We start from the raw sequence: 10193 nt of genomic DNA on the forward strand, positions 1-10193 counted from the left end.
GCTCAGGGTGTTATTGGTTTTTAATATCACTTTAGATGGTAAGATCCTACTGTTGAAGACACACATTTATTATAGGGTATAGAGAAATCCAACTGGAACTGACCTGCATCTTCCTCCTTCCTCACTAACTTTCACAATCTTAGAAAACGCTACAATATCAATCTTCCAGGCAAGATAGACTCTCTGGTGAAATAATGGCATGATTGTTAGGGTACTGAAAGGTATGGAAAGTTTTTAAGACCTCTAGCAGGCTGAGCAGAACCAAGAATGCAGGTCAGCTGGTCACAAGCTCTGGGTTCCAGGAAACTGGCTAACCACAAAGTAGATGATTAAGCAAGATTAAATTCTTGAGAAAAACATGTACAGCATGTTCCCCACATGACTGACTGAATAATGGGCTGGTCCTTTCCACTGGTATTCCCCCTCACTCCCCTTGGTTTGTGGTTTTCTCCTTTAAAAACTCTGCATTCCCTGAGCTGGGGGTTGAACTCCTCTGCCCCTGCGTGGGTTACAAGTCTTGGCCTCAGCGTACTGATTCCCAAAATAAACCTCTTGCTGTTGCATCAAGATAGGTGTCTCGTGAGTCATTGGGTGGACATGATCTCCTGCGACTTGAGTGAGGGTTTCCTCTCTTGGGGATCTTTCAGTACCAATGTCCAGCCTCAGCTTTATCGGGGGTTCTGAAGAAGAGGTGTGGGGGAGCATTGAAAAAAATAACTCTCAAAATCAATCATGAATACAAGGTGACAGCCTTGTAGTTTGCTTGAGATGGCAACCCAGAAAGCTCTCTGTAGATAGCAGTTGGCTCTGTAGTCTGCTTGAGACAGACCTCTCCTGCTAGAAAAATTCTATAAGTTCTCTGGATAAGTCATGGGTTTTCTGACCAAAGTCAGAAAAGCTGCTAGAAAAAAATTCTTGAATTTTCTGACCAAAGTCAGAAATCTTCCTGGAAAAATTCTAAAAGAGCTGTGTTTGCTCTCCAAGAAGTTCTCTCTGGGTAGCTCTCTCTTGAAGACCAAAGTTGAGTCTTTTATTTACACATCAGTTCAACCATTTACCTTTTGATTATCACATGAATCAGCATTTTATATCCTTAGATCCTTGATTCTTAGAAAAAGATGGCAAGTACATTTTTTCTTTTTAAAAAACAAATTAATCCAGAGATCTGCCTGCCTTTGTTAAGGACAGACAATAAGCTATCTGGGTGGGATCCTGTCCTGAGCTTATCATTCCCACTACACCCAGACCTAAATTCACTCTGTCCCAGGCTGATCTTGAACTTAGGAATATGCCTGCTTTTGTAAGCAGAAATAATAAACTTAGCTACTTAGCTGGATGGGATCTTGCCCTGCAATCCCCACTTCCTAAATCAATCAATCTGTCTCTGTCTCTCTCTGTCTCTGTCTCTCTCTGTCTCTCTCTCTCTGCCTGCCTCTCTCCTTCTCTCTCTCTCTCTCTCTCTCTCTCTCTTTATTTTTTTGAGACAGGGTTTCTCTAGCCCTGGCTGTCCTGGAACTCACTTGGTAGATCAGGCTGGCCTCAAACTCAGAAATCTGTCTGTTTCTGCCTTCCAATTGCTGGGATTAAAGGCGTGCGCCACCACTTCCTGGCACCCCCAAATCTCTTTATCTCCATTCTTCATATTTCTCTGACAAGCTGACTCATAGTGCAGCTGCCTTTTTTCTTTTAGGTCTGTGAAGCCACTCATAATTCATATTGCATTCTTATATTTTGCATAGTTGAGAAATTATACATTCTTTAATTCATGTTTTCAAAGTTTTTTCCCAAAGTCTTAAAGGCTGTCCTGAAGGTCATAATTTTTAGCATTTTCTTAGGGTAGGGCAGGTGATAGGCCACAAGGACATCTACTACTGTTGTTTTGCTACATGTTCATGTTGTCCAAATGTCTTCTAAATACTTGTTTATATCCCAGGGCTAGTGCTAATTTCCTGTTCAGGATTTTTTTTTCTTGCAATGAGCAGTGGTTAACACAGAGACTCACAACTAGTTCAAACACTGAGAATAAGTGAGTGTTGAGCACTTTGCCCTAAATGGGGCATCTATATCAATGTTCTCCAAGCTTCAGGGACTATTGCTGAAGAGGGGATTAGAAGAATTCGAGAGGATGAGGAGAAGTACTGTACAATGTTATCATCTCAACAAGACATGTTCTGGTGGGTAGGCCCACACTCATGAGTGTGTGGGCAGCACTTCTTGGTTTCAGTGGGTGTTGTGGGGTAATCACCACAGAAGACCACTTGGACATAGGTTAAACAAATAGAAACCCTTTATCAGCAGGCCAGTGACTATACTAGATGTTCAAGACCCCACTGCACTCCTGAGACTTTCTAAGGATGAGCTTTTAAGCATAAAACCACATCCTGGGTTGACATATATCAGTTAGCAAGAATAGTAGCCAGAACCAGAACTACAGAAGCCAAAAAGCAAGATTAGTACATTTATAGACTTTCCCAGAACTATGGACTTTGATGAATGAGGTCTTTGTTCTCATTTTGGCAGGTGTTGCTGCCTACATGCTCAGTTCCAAGGCCTGAATGGTATTTTCATTATGGTGTCAGTTGTGTTAAGGTCTTCAGACCTACTAATGTCTGAGGGTCTGTTCCATTCCCGACTGGTTCTATGGGTGTGAGTCAAATGATAGATTCATCTAGGGTCAAGGGGTTATATTATTTTCTTAGCACCAGTAATTTAACAGAATTAGTATTTGTTTTACATAGCTAAGTGGGCAGTTGACCAAGCAGGATCCTATAGTGAGAGCTACCAGTAACTGGATTAATGGCCCAGCCGTGGCTATAAGTAGAGTAGTTAACCAGGTGGACTAGGAGAACAAAATATTGGTACCAGTTGTTAGATAATTGACATCTCCTTTTTCTTTTCTGAAGGTTATTTTTGACTATGGCTAAACTTTCTTTAATTATCTCTGATTTCTTGGCATAGGATCAACAAATTTCTCCTAGTGTCATACAAAAGCCTCTTTGTTTCACAAAGAGGAGGCCCAAACCTCTTTGATTCTGCAGAGCAAGCTCAGCTAAGGAATCTAACTGGGCTTCCAGACAGGAAGCAGAATTTTCCTGATGGCCCACATCTATGACTACTTGAATATTGAGATCCTTACAGTTTTAATCCCCCATAGCTAGGGCTAAAGTTCCAACTTCAGCAGAGCCTGCTATGCCTGCCCTATCAATAGGGGAATGAGAATGAGGACTGCTTGCAGTATATGGGGATGCCAAGAATCTAGATTTAGGCAGACCCTGCTCTCTTCTCCATTATATAGATGAACACCTGTAGAATATCATATACAAGGATGCAAAGGAGTAGGGTTTCCTCCAGGGCAAGTAATTTAGAAGATGCACACTTGGTTAAGCTGTTAGTGCAAGCAAGCTAGATATACTCTGGGGCCAGGAAATACACTTAACTACCTTTCCTGGAATTAACCTGCTGTGCACGACTGCAATAATCTGCATAGGGGAACAATCCTGGGGGTATCTTCACGACATCAAACAGGCACCCTTCCACTGGAGTTTCCCCAGAGTGGGCTTAGGTGGTTCTATTTACAGCTGTTAGGGTTAGAAGTGGAACTTATTGTTTGATTGGTTCCAATCCCAACATAGTGTGGAGACTTGTGGTCAGGCACAGTCAGCAGTCCTGACCTATGTCAGGTTGAGAATGGTTAAAGAATTGTTAAACTATTTCTAGCATCCCAAACACTAGGCTCCTGGGCACTAGTATCTTTGAGATTACTGAAGGAATTCCTGGGGAAATTGGAGTTTGGGGGCTTGCCACTTTAGGAAGCTCATATTTTGGGGGTACCAAGATGTGTTGGTTTGGGATGATGATGGACCAAAACTACTATAGGCACAAGTTTCTTTTGCATAGTAAATTTGCTAACTGGGTATGGACCATTCAAATATAACCTGACTTCTGGGTCCTACCAGTTTCTCAATAATGGCCATTGGCTTCCCTTCAGGTCCTAACCTTTATGGATATGGGATTTTATTGCCTGTGAGGTTAGGTTGGTGATGGTGGTTTCCTTTCTAGGACTATGAAGGAACTAGGGTGCCCCAGGAGGGTGTGGTTTCACAACCTCACCAAACATAATACATCTGGCTTTTTGGCAGCTTTGAGGGCTGTCAGCTGGAGAGACATAGTACTGGATAGATTGGAGCCTCTTCTCTTTACTGGTGGACCCATAGCCTGAGGGGTGTGCTCCTCCCCAGGAGCAATTGAGTGATCCCCACTAACCTCTGGATATAGTATTTTACAGAAATCTACCTGGGAGTTAGGTTGGGTCTCAGTGGATAGATTGCTATGACCTCCCTAATTCCAGTTTTTCTTAATTTCCATGTCCAAAGTTCAGGCTTATGGGGGTTTGGAGCTATTTCATGAAGAGACAAAAAAGACAAAATAGGGTTAGCGATATTTGTTTTATCTTGAAAGGCTGGAAGACCTGGTGACAATTTACCTGTTACAATCTTCTGTAGTCTCCTTCAGCTGTGTATGGTGAGTCCACAGAGTAGCACTGGCAGCCTTCACTGCTGTATGGATGGTGAGGACCCATGTTTCTTCATTGTTGGTTCCAGCCTCTTTGTCAGAATCTTCTTTACCTACAGAAGGCTTCAAGGCTGGAACAGTGGGCAGGCTCAGACAGGCAAACATCCAGTCTGTTGCAAGGCTTGAAGGACTGGAGGAGGGAATGGTTAGTACTTTTTGTTTCATGACGGTCTAGACATAGGGTGCATCTGGCCCTTTGGAGGGAAAAGGTAGAAGGCTGGCCCAATCTTTATCAGTCAAGGGCATATTTAGTTTATATGGCCTAAGTTTTATGGCCTCTAGGCACAGTTTAGTTTCCAGTCAACTTTTCGGAAATTTGCTGGGCACCAGTGAGACCCTAGGGAGACGGGCAACTGAAATCTGGGATTTTTAAAAAATCTGTACTATCTGGATTTGAGTAACTCAGCCATTTTGCTTGCCCTCAGTGGGTGGCTTGGTGGAGATTGATGACCATCTGTCTTTTGATAGTGGAAGTGAGTACAGCCTCTTGTCTGGCAAGAACCAATACCATTTGGCTTCTGTTTGGCTTCTTTCCTTTTAGCCCACTTTATTTCTTTGTGTATAGGTTGGGCTCTGGAATAGTTCAGGTTCAGGGAGGGTAATCAAGATCTGGAGAGGCCACACCCATAGAGGAGTGTACCATGGACATGGGCTACTGCAAATACATACTGATTGTGTACACAGATGTAATTTGTCCCTTCCCCACCAAAGTGCCTGGCTTAATGCCAGGAGCTCAGCCTTTTGTGCTGAAGCCCCTTAGCTGAGAGACTGGACCCATACTGTCCTGTCCAAGATGACAACTGTGGTTCCCAGAATACCTGGCTTTATTTTGAACAAATGTGTTCCCATATAGTACCTCTTCAGGTCTGATGGGTTGTATTGTATTACATCAGGCACTTTTAGGAAGTGTGGACTTTGGTGGCAGCAGAGCCCAGAGCAGAGGCTGAAGGCTCAGGGCTGCCAGCCACAGAGTGGAAGAGAAGATCATGCATCAGCTGTGGTTCCAGGGATAACATCCCCAGGGCTGAGCTGAAGCTGCTGGAGTCCATCTTTTACAGTGGCTACAAGTATCTTCTGCATTGTCAGTGTCTGCTCGGAAGAGGTGAGCTGTGAGCTCCTCTGTCCAGAGCCAGAGGAGTCAGACAATGGACCTGTGACAGGGTTCTCCTCACAGGTCACTGTAACTTTAATTTTTCAACACCTATTTTTAATGATGGTTCTTAAAAGCTTTAACCTCCCTGCTAGCCCTTCACCCTCCAGAGGTCGTGGAAAAGAAAGGATATGGGGAAGTGGACCTGTTTAGGAATAGTTGTTCGGAGCAAATCCCATCCGCGTTTTCAGGAAGTTAGCAGTTTAATTCATACGTTAGCAGTGGCAGCTTGATCCATTCAAGACACTTCACAGGTATACCAGCAGTCCAGTTCAGTACAGTCGGGAGAGCAAACACGAATCAGCAGCAGTGGTACTACCTAGCAAAGACAGCCAGGCCTCAGCCTTGGCATGAGTCAGCAAGAGGGACCAGGGACAACAGGAATGCCAGGAAAAGTTCTTGGCTGTGACTCTTTCAGCAAAGTGAAGATCAGCGAAGACATGAGACCAATAAGTATTTAGCTACGTAAGGGAGCCAAGCTCAGTCCCATTACCGTCCATCGAGTCCTATATATACTCCCTCCAAACATCATGTGTCCTCCATGGGTCTTGCCTCAGCACATGCGTCTGTCTCAGCGTACATCACTCTGCCAAGCAGCCCGAGTCCGCAGAAGCAGCAAGAAGATGCAACACACCACCAGAAGATTTCTGGGACTCTCTATGGTGTCCCAACAAATGGAGCAGACCAATACATGCAAGGCAGACCAATACATGTAAGGCAGACCAATACATGCAAGGCAGACCAATACATGCAAGGCAGACCAATACATGCAAGGCAGACCAATACATGTAAGGCAGACCAATACATGCCTGTTGTTAGCAAAATTTCTTCATCACCCATCCTTTCACGTGCTTGCTTTAGCAGAACATCCTTTCATCTGTGTTTGCTTAGCGAAATGTTCTTTCATGTGTCTGCTTTAGCAAAACATCATACAGCATAACTGACTTTCCAAAGAACCCTTAAGTTTCTACTTCATGTCAATGCTGGGAGACCCTGTTTATATCCACTACAACTTCATGAAATCATACCTTGTTGTGCCCTGTATCTGGTTGGTTGAGTCTGATGAACCTAATTTGGCTGCCGTCTTGGAGTGATTCTGCTGGGTTATCAGCAGCAGCAGGCTGATGTTTTACAGAATTGGATACTGGACTGGTCCAGGAGAAGGGCCTGATTTAAATATGTATGTTCATCTCTCTTAGGTTCCCCTCAGGAAGGCCACTACAGAGTGCAGGTGGTTAGGAACAGTTCCTGGCTCAAAGTCAGTTTGTCAGTTGTTTTTGTGATCTGTTGTCACTAGTATGGCTGTAGTGGCAAACAAACAACCCAGTCAACTGGCAGGAACAGCACCTTTTGGACAGATAGGCCATCAGCCTCTTCCAGGGTCCCGGTGTCTGGCAAAGACTCCCTGTGTAATCATGTACGTAGGATGGGGAGTTCTTCCCTCTTCCTTTGCTAGTGTCTCTGGCTTCCCCTCTGGAATCCTTTATCTGTGGCTTTACATTTCATCTATAGAGTCCCAGTTACTGTAAATTTCTTGAGCAATCCCCAGTAGTTGAGTCCTAGTCTTACTCTCAAATCCTTTTAACTTTTGAAGTTTCTTTTCTAATATCTGGGGATGGCTGTCAGCAGCTTCCATCCTAAAAAGGACCCGATGAAACTGTTCAGACTCTCCTTACCTTGGTCAGTGTTGGGGTCCCAGTCAGATCACTCTGGAGAGAAAATTCACTTTACTGGGCTGCACTGTCAGGCAGCAATGATCCCCACCCCTAGCCCCTGCCTAGCCTGGGGGGGGGGTTCTCTTCCTTTTGGGGAATGGCGGGTTCTGAGTTTTCCAGTGGTATAGATCACTGGATGAAAAGTAGATACAAACCATGAAAGAGGAAGGTGTGAAACTCTCTTTTTTCTTTAGACAGCATGTGCAACTACTTCCTCCTTCCCCTGATGTTACTAGCTGCTCATAGTGGCTCAGAGATCTATGTCCTTCCCCCCGTGTGCACTATGTTTTCAAGCACATGAGAGATGGCAAGAACCCTGGATGAGAGGCTCAGCCCCTCCCTAATCTCCACACAGAGAGTGGGATCAGGAGTGTGTGGGAGTGAATCGGTCAGAGCAGGAAGACGAAGGCTAATTTCCTCTATTGGGACTGAGAGAACAGCAGAGGTTTGGGGTTTTGTAGGTGACCTGGCCAAGCCAAAAGGATTTGGGTCTCTAGCAAGGGGGCACAGGTCTTTCTCCAGAAAAAAGGCCATTGGTCAACACAGGGAGACTAATTGGGATGGCCATTCTCCCAGTTGTCATCTTCCATACTGCCTTGGAGTTGGGCCATAGCCCATGAGCCTGGAGGAAATCCTGTGACATCTCAGCGCAGCTAGAGTACAGTCCCAGCATGGCTCACTCCCCCTTCCACTTTAAATCTGTTTGTTCAACCAACACAATGACAGAAACACACCTAGAGACACATAGTAAATACAACCAGCGGTGGCCACCTCACATTCATACATCTGAACAGCCCAGGGGAGTCCAGTTCTATCTCACATGGATCCTGGTCACTGAATCAGTGGTTGCCACCATCCTGCCTCTCCTTTGGGTTCTAAACAGAAGGTGCCATAACCGGACTTACCTCTGGAAGTGACAGACCAGGTAACTTTTGATTTTGTTCCCTTTTGGGCTGGAGGTGTCAGATTCCTCTGAAGTGTTGTTGGGTCCTGCTAATTAAGGTCAAAGTCTACCATTGTTCAGATATTTTTCTGAACTCTGTGTAAAATGGGGGATTCCCTTAACCAGCAGGGCTTCTCCTTCTCTGACCTTGTCTGGGGAGCCTGAAATCCCTATACTGTATACCTTCAGAATGTCATGGAGACTTGGTGAGATTCAGCTCCAGATAAGAATCTGTCTATCAAGCACCTGAGATTCCTGGAATGCCTCTCCATGCAAACAAGGGATTCACAGAACTTCAAAACTCTAGCCTATAATTAGCATTTACCTTGAAAACTCCTTTCTACTCTCCAAGGTCCATATGTATTCCTGGTTCACCCCAAAGTATGTGCATTCAAACCTACCCTGAATAAAGCACAAGCTAAGATCATCTCAGAGAGCTGTTTCATTGAAGATCAACAGAGAAGGCCTTCACCTAAAAGAGCTGTACACTAAGATCCTCAGAGAAGGCCTTCTTTTCCCTCCCTCATCCCTGCACTCACTCCCAGCTGGACCAGGATTCTGTAGAACCCCACCTGTTCTGTAGTCCACATCATTCTTTTAGTTCAGTGTGCAGCAGCATCTGGACATCCTGAGAGGGAGAAAGCAGAGGCCTCACATTCACAGCTTGACTCCAAAATGCATAGCACAAAGTATTATTTAGAAATTAATTAATCAGAGGGAGTCTTGGGGCCACGGAATATCTTGGGAGTACTTCTTCTAGGAGATGCTTGACCTTTGCGCTCTTACCTGCTCCAAGGGGCTCTGAGCCCCTAGTATTTTAAGGTCTGGTTTCTGGGGATCTTCTTGGGGCCTCCAGAAATGTGAGGTATCCACCAGAAGAGACCACTTGGGTACAGGTTTAAGCCAATAGAAAGCCTTTGTTAGGCAGCCAGTGACTACACTGGGTGTTCAGGATCTCAGTGAAGTCCCAGACCTTCCCCAGGGTGAACTTTTAAGCAAAAAAACCACATCCTGGGGTGACACACTTCAGTTAGCAAGAACAGGTATAAGTGGAACTACAGAAGCCAAAAAGCAAGGTTAGTACATTTAGAGGCTTTGCCAGAACTATGGATTTTGTTGGATCAGGTCTTCACTGTGGTTTTGACAGGTATTACCTGATTGCAACTCCATCGTGCCATCAGTTGTGGTGAGGTCTGGGGCCTGTTACCTGGGTTATTAACCAAAAAGGAAGAGAGGAGAGGGGGAGGAAGAGGAGTAGAGGAATATGATCACGATTGTATGCACACATGTGACTGTTAAAGAGTAAAGAGAAATATTATCTAAATAAACCTCTCAGTTCTTTGAAACTAAACGGATCAGCTCCAGAAACCTATGGATCAGTGGATATTTGTGCTCTTACTGGGTTCTTTTCATTTTGGGGTCCTCCAGTTACATATCAATATGATTCCCAAAGAAACTCATCAGTACCATTCATTCACCAATAATTTTATTATTTAGGGTTGAGAGTGGTATAGCATGTTGTTTGTTTCCTCTTGGAAGGCAAATACTTACATCTTTCTGTTTTATCAGCTCCCCCTTTTCAGGATGCCTGACCCCCCACTGCTATAAATTCTCCTCCTATCATCCATCATAGCTTTCCCTAAACTTGACTCCCAAGTGCTTACAAGACAAAATTCCTTAGTGTGTGGTGGTTCAGTACCAGTGTTTGAGGGGTAGGAGGATAGGGTGGCAGTTTTCTGTAAATTCAAGGTCAGCCAGCCAGTGCTTGCTATACAGAGAGACTGTCTCAAGCACATAAACAAAAATACCCTTG

At 44.6% G+C, this 10193-nt stretch overlaps 1 non-coding gene across 1 annotated transcript; it reads right to left on the reverse strand.

Moving 5' to 3' along the window:
- Nucleotides 1-915: 915 nt before the first annotated feature.
- LOC114615093 lies at nucleotides 916-978 on the reverse strand. Its single transcript, XR_003710433.1, has one exon. It is a non-coding gene; the product is annotated as a U7 small nuclear RNA (small nuclear RNA).
- Nucleotides 979-10193: the final 9215 nt, after the last annotated feature.

The sequence above is a fragment of the Grammomys surdaster genome, unplaced genomic scaffold (assembly GCF_004785775.1).
Source record: "Grammomys surdaster isolate TR1022 unplaced genomic scaffold, NIH_TR_1.0 126546, whole genome shotgun sequence".
Classification (NCBI taxonomy): Eukaryota; Metazoa; Chordata; class Mammalia; order Rodentia; family Muridae; genus Grammomys; species Grammomys surdaster.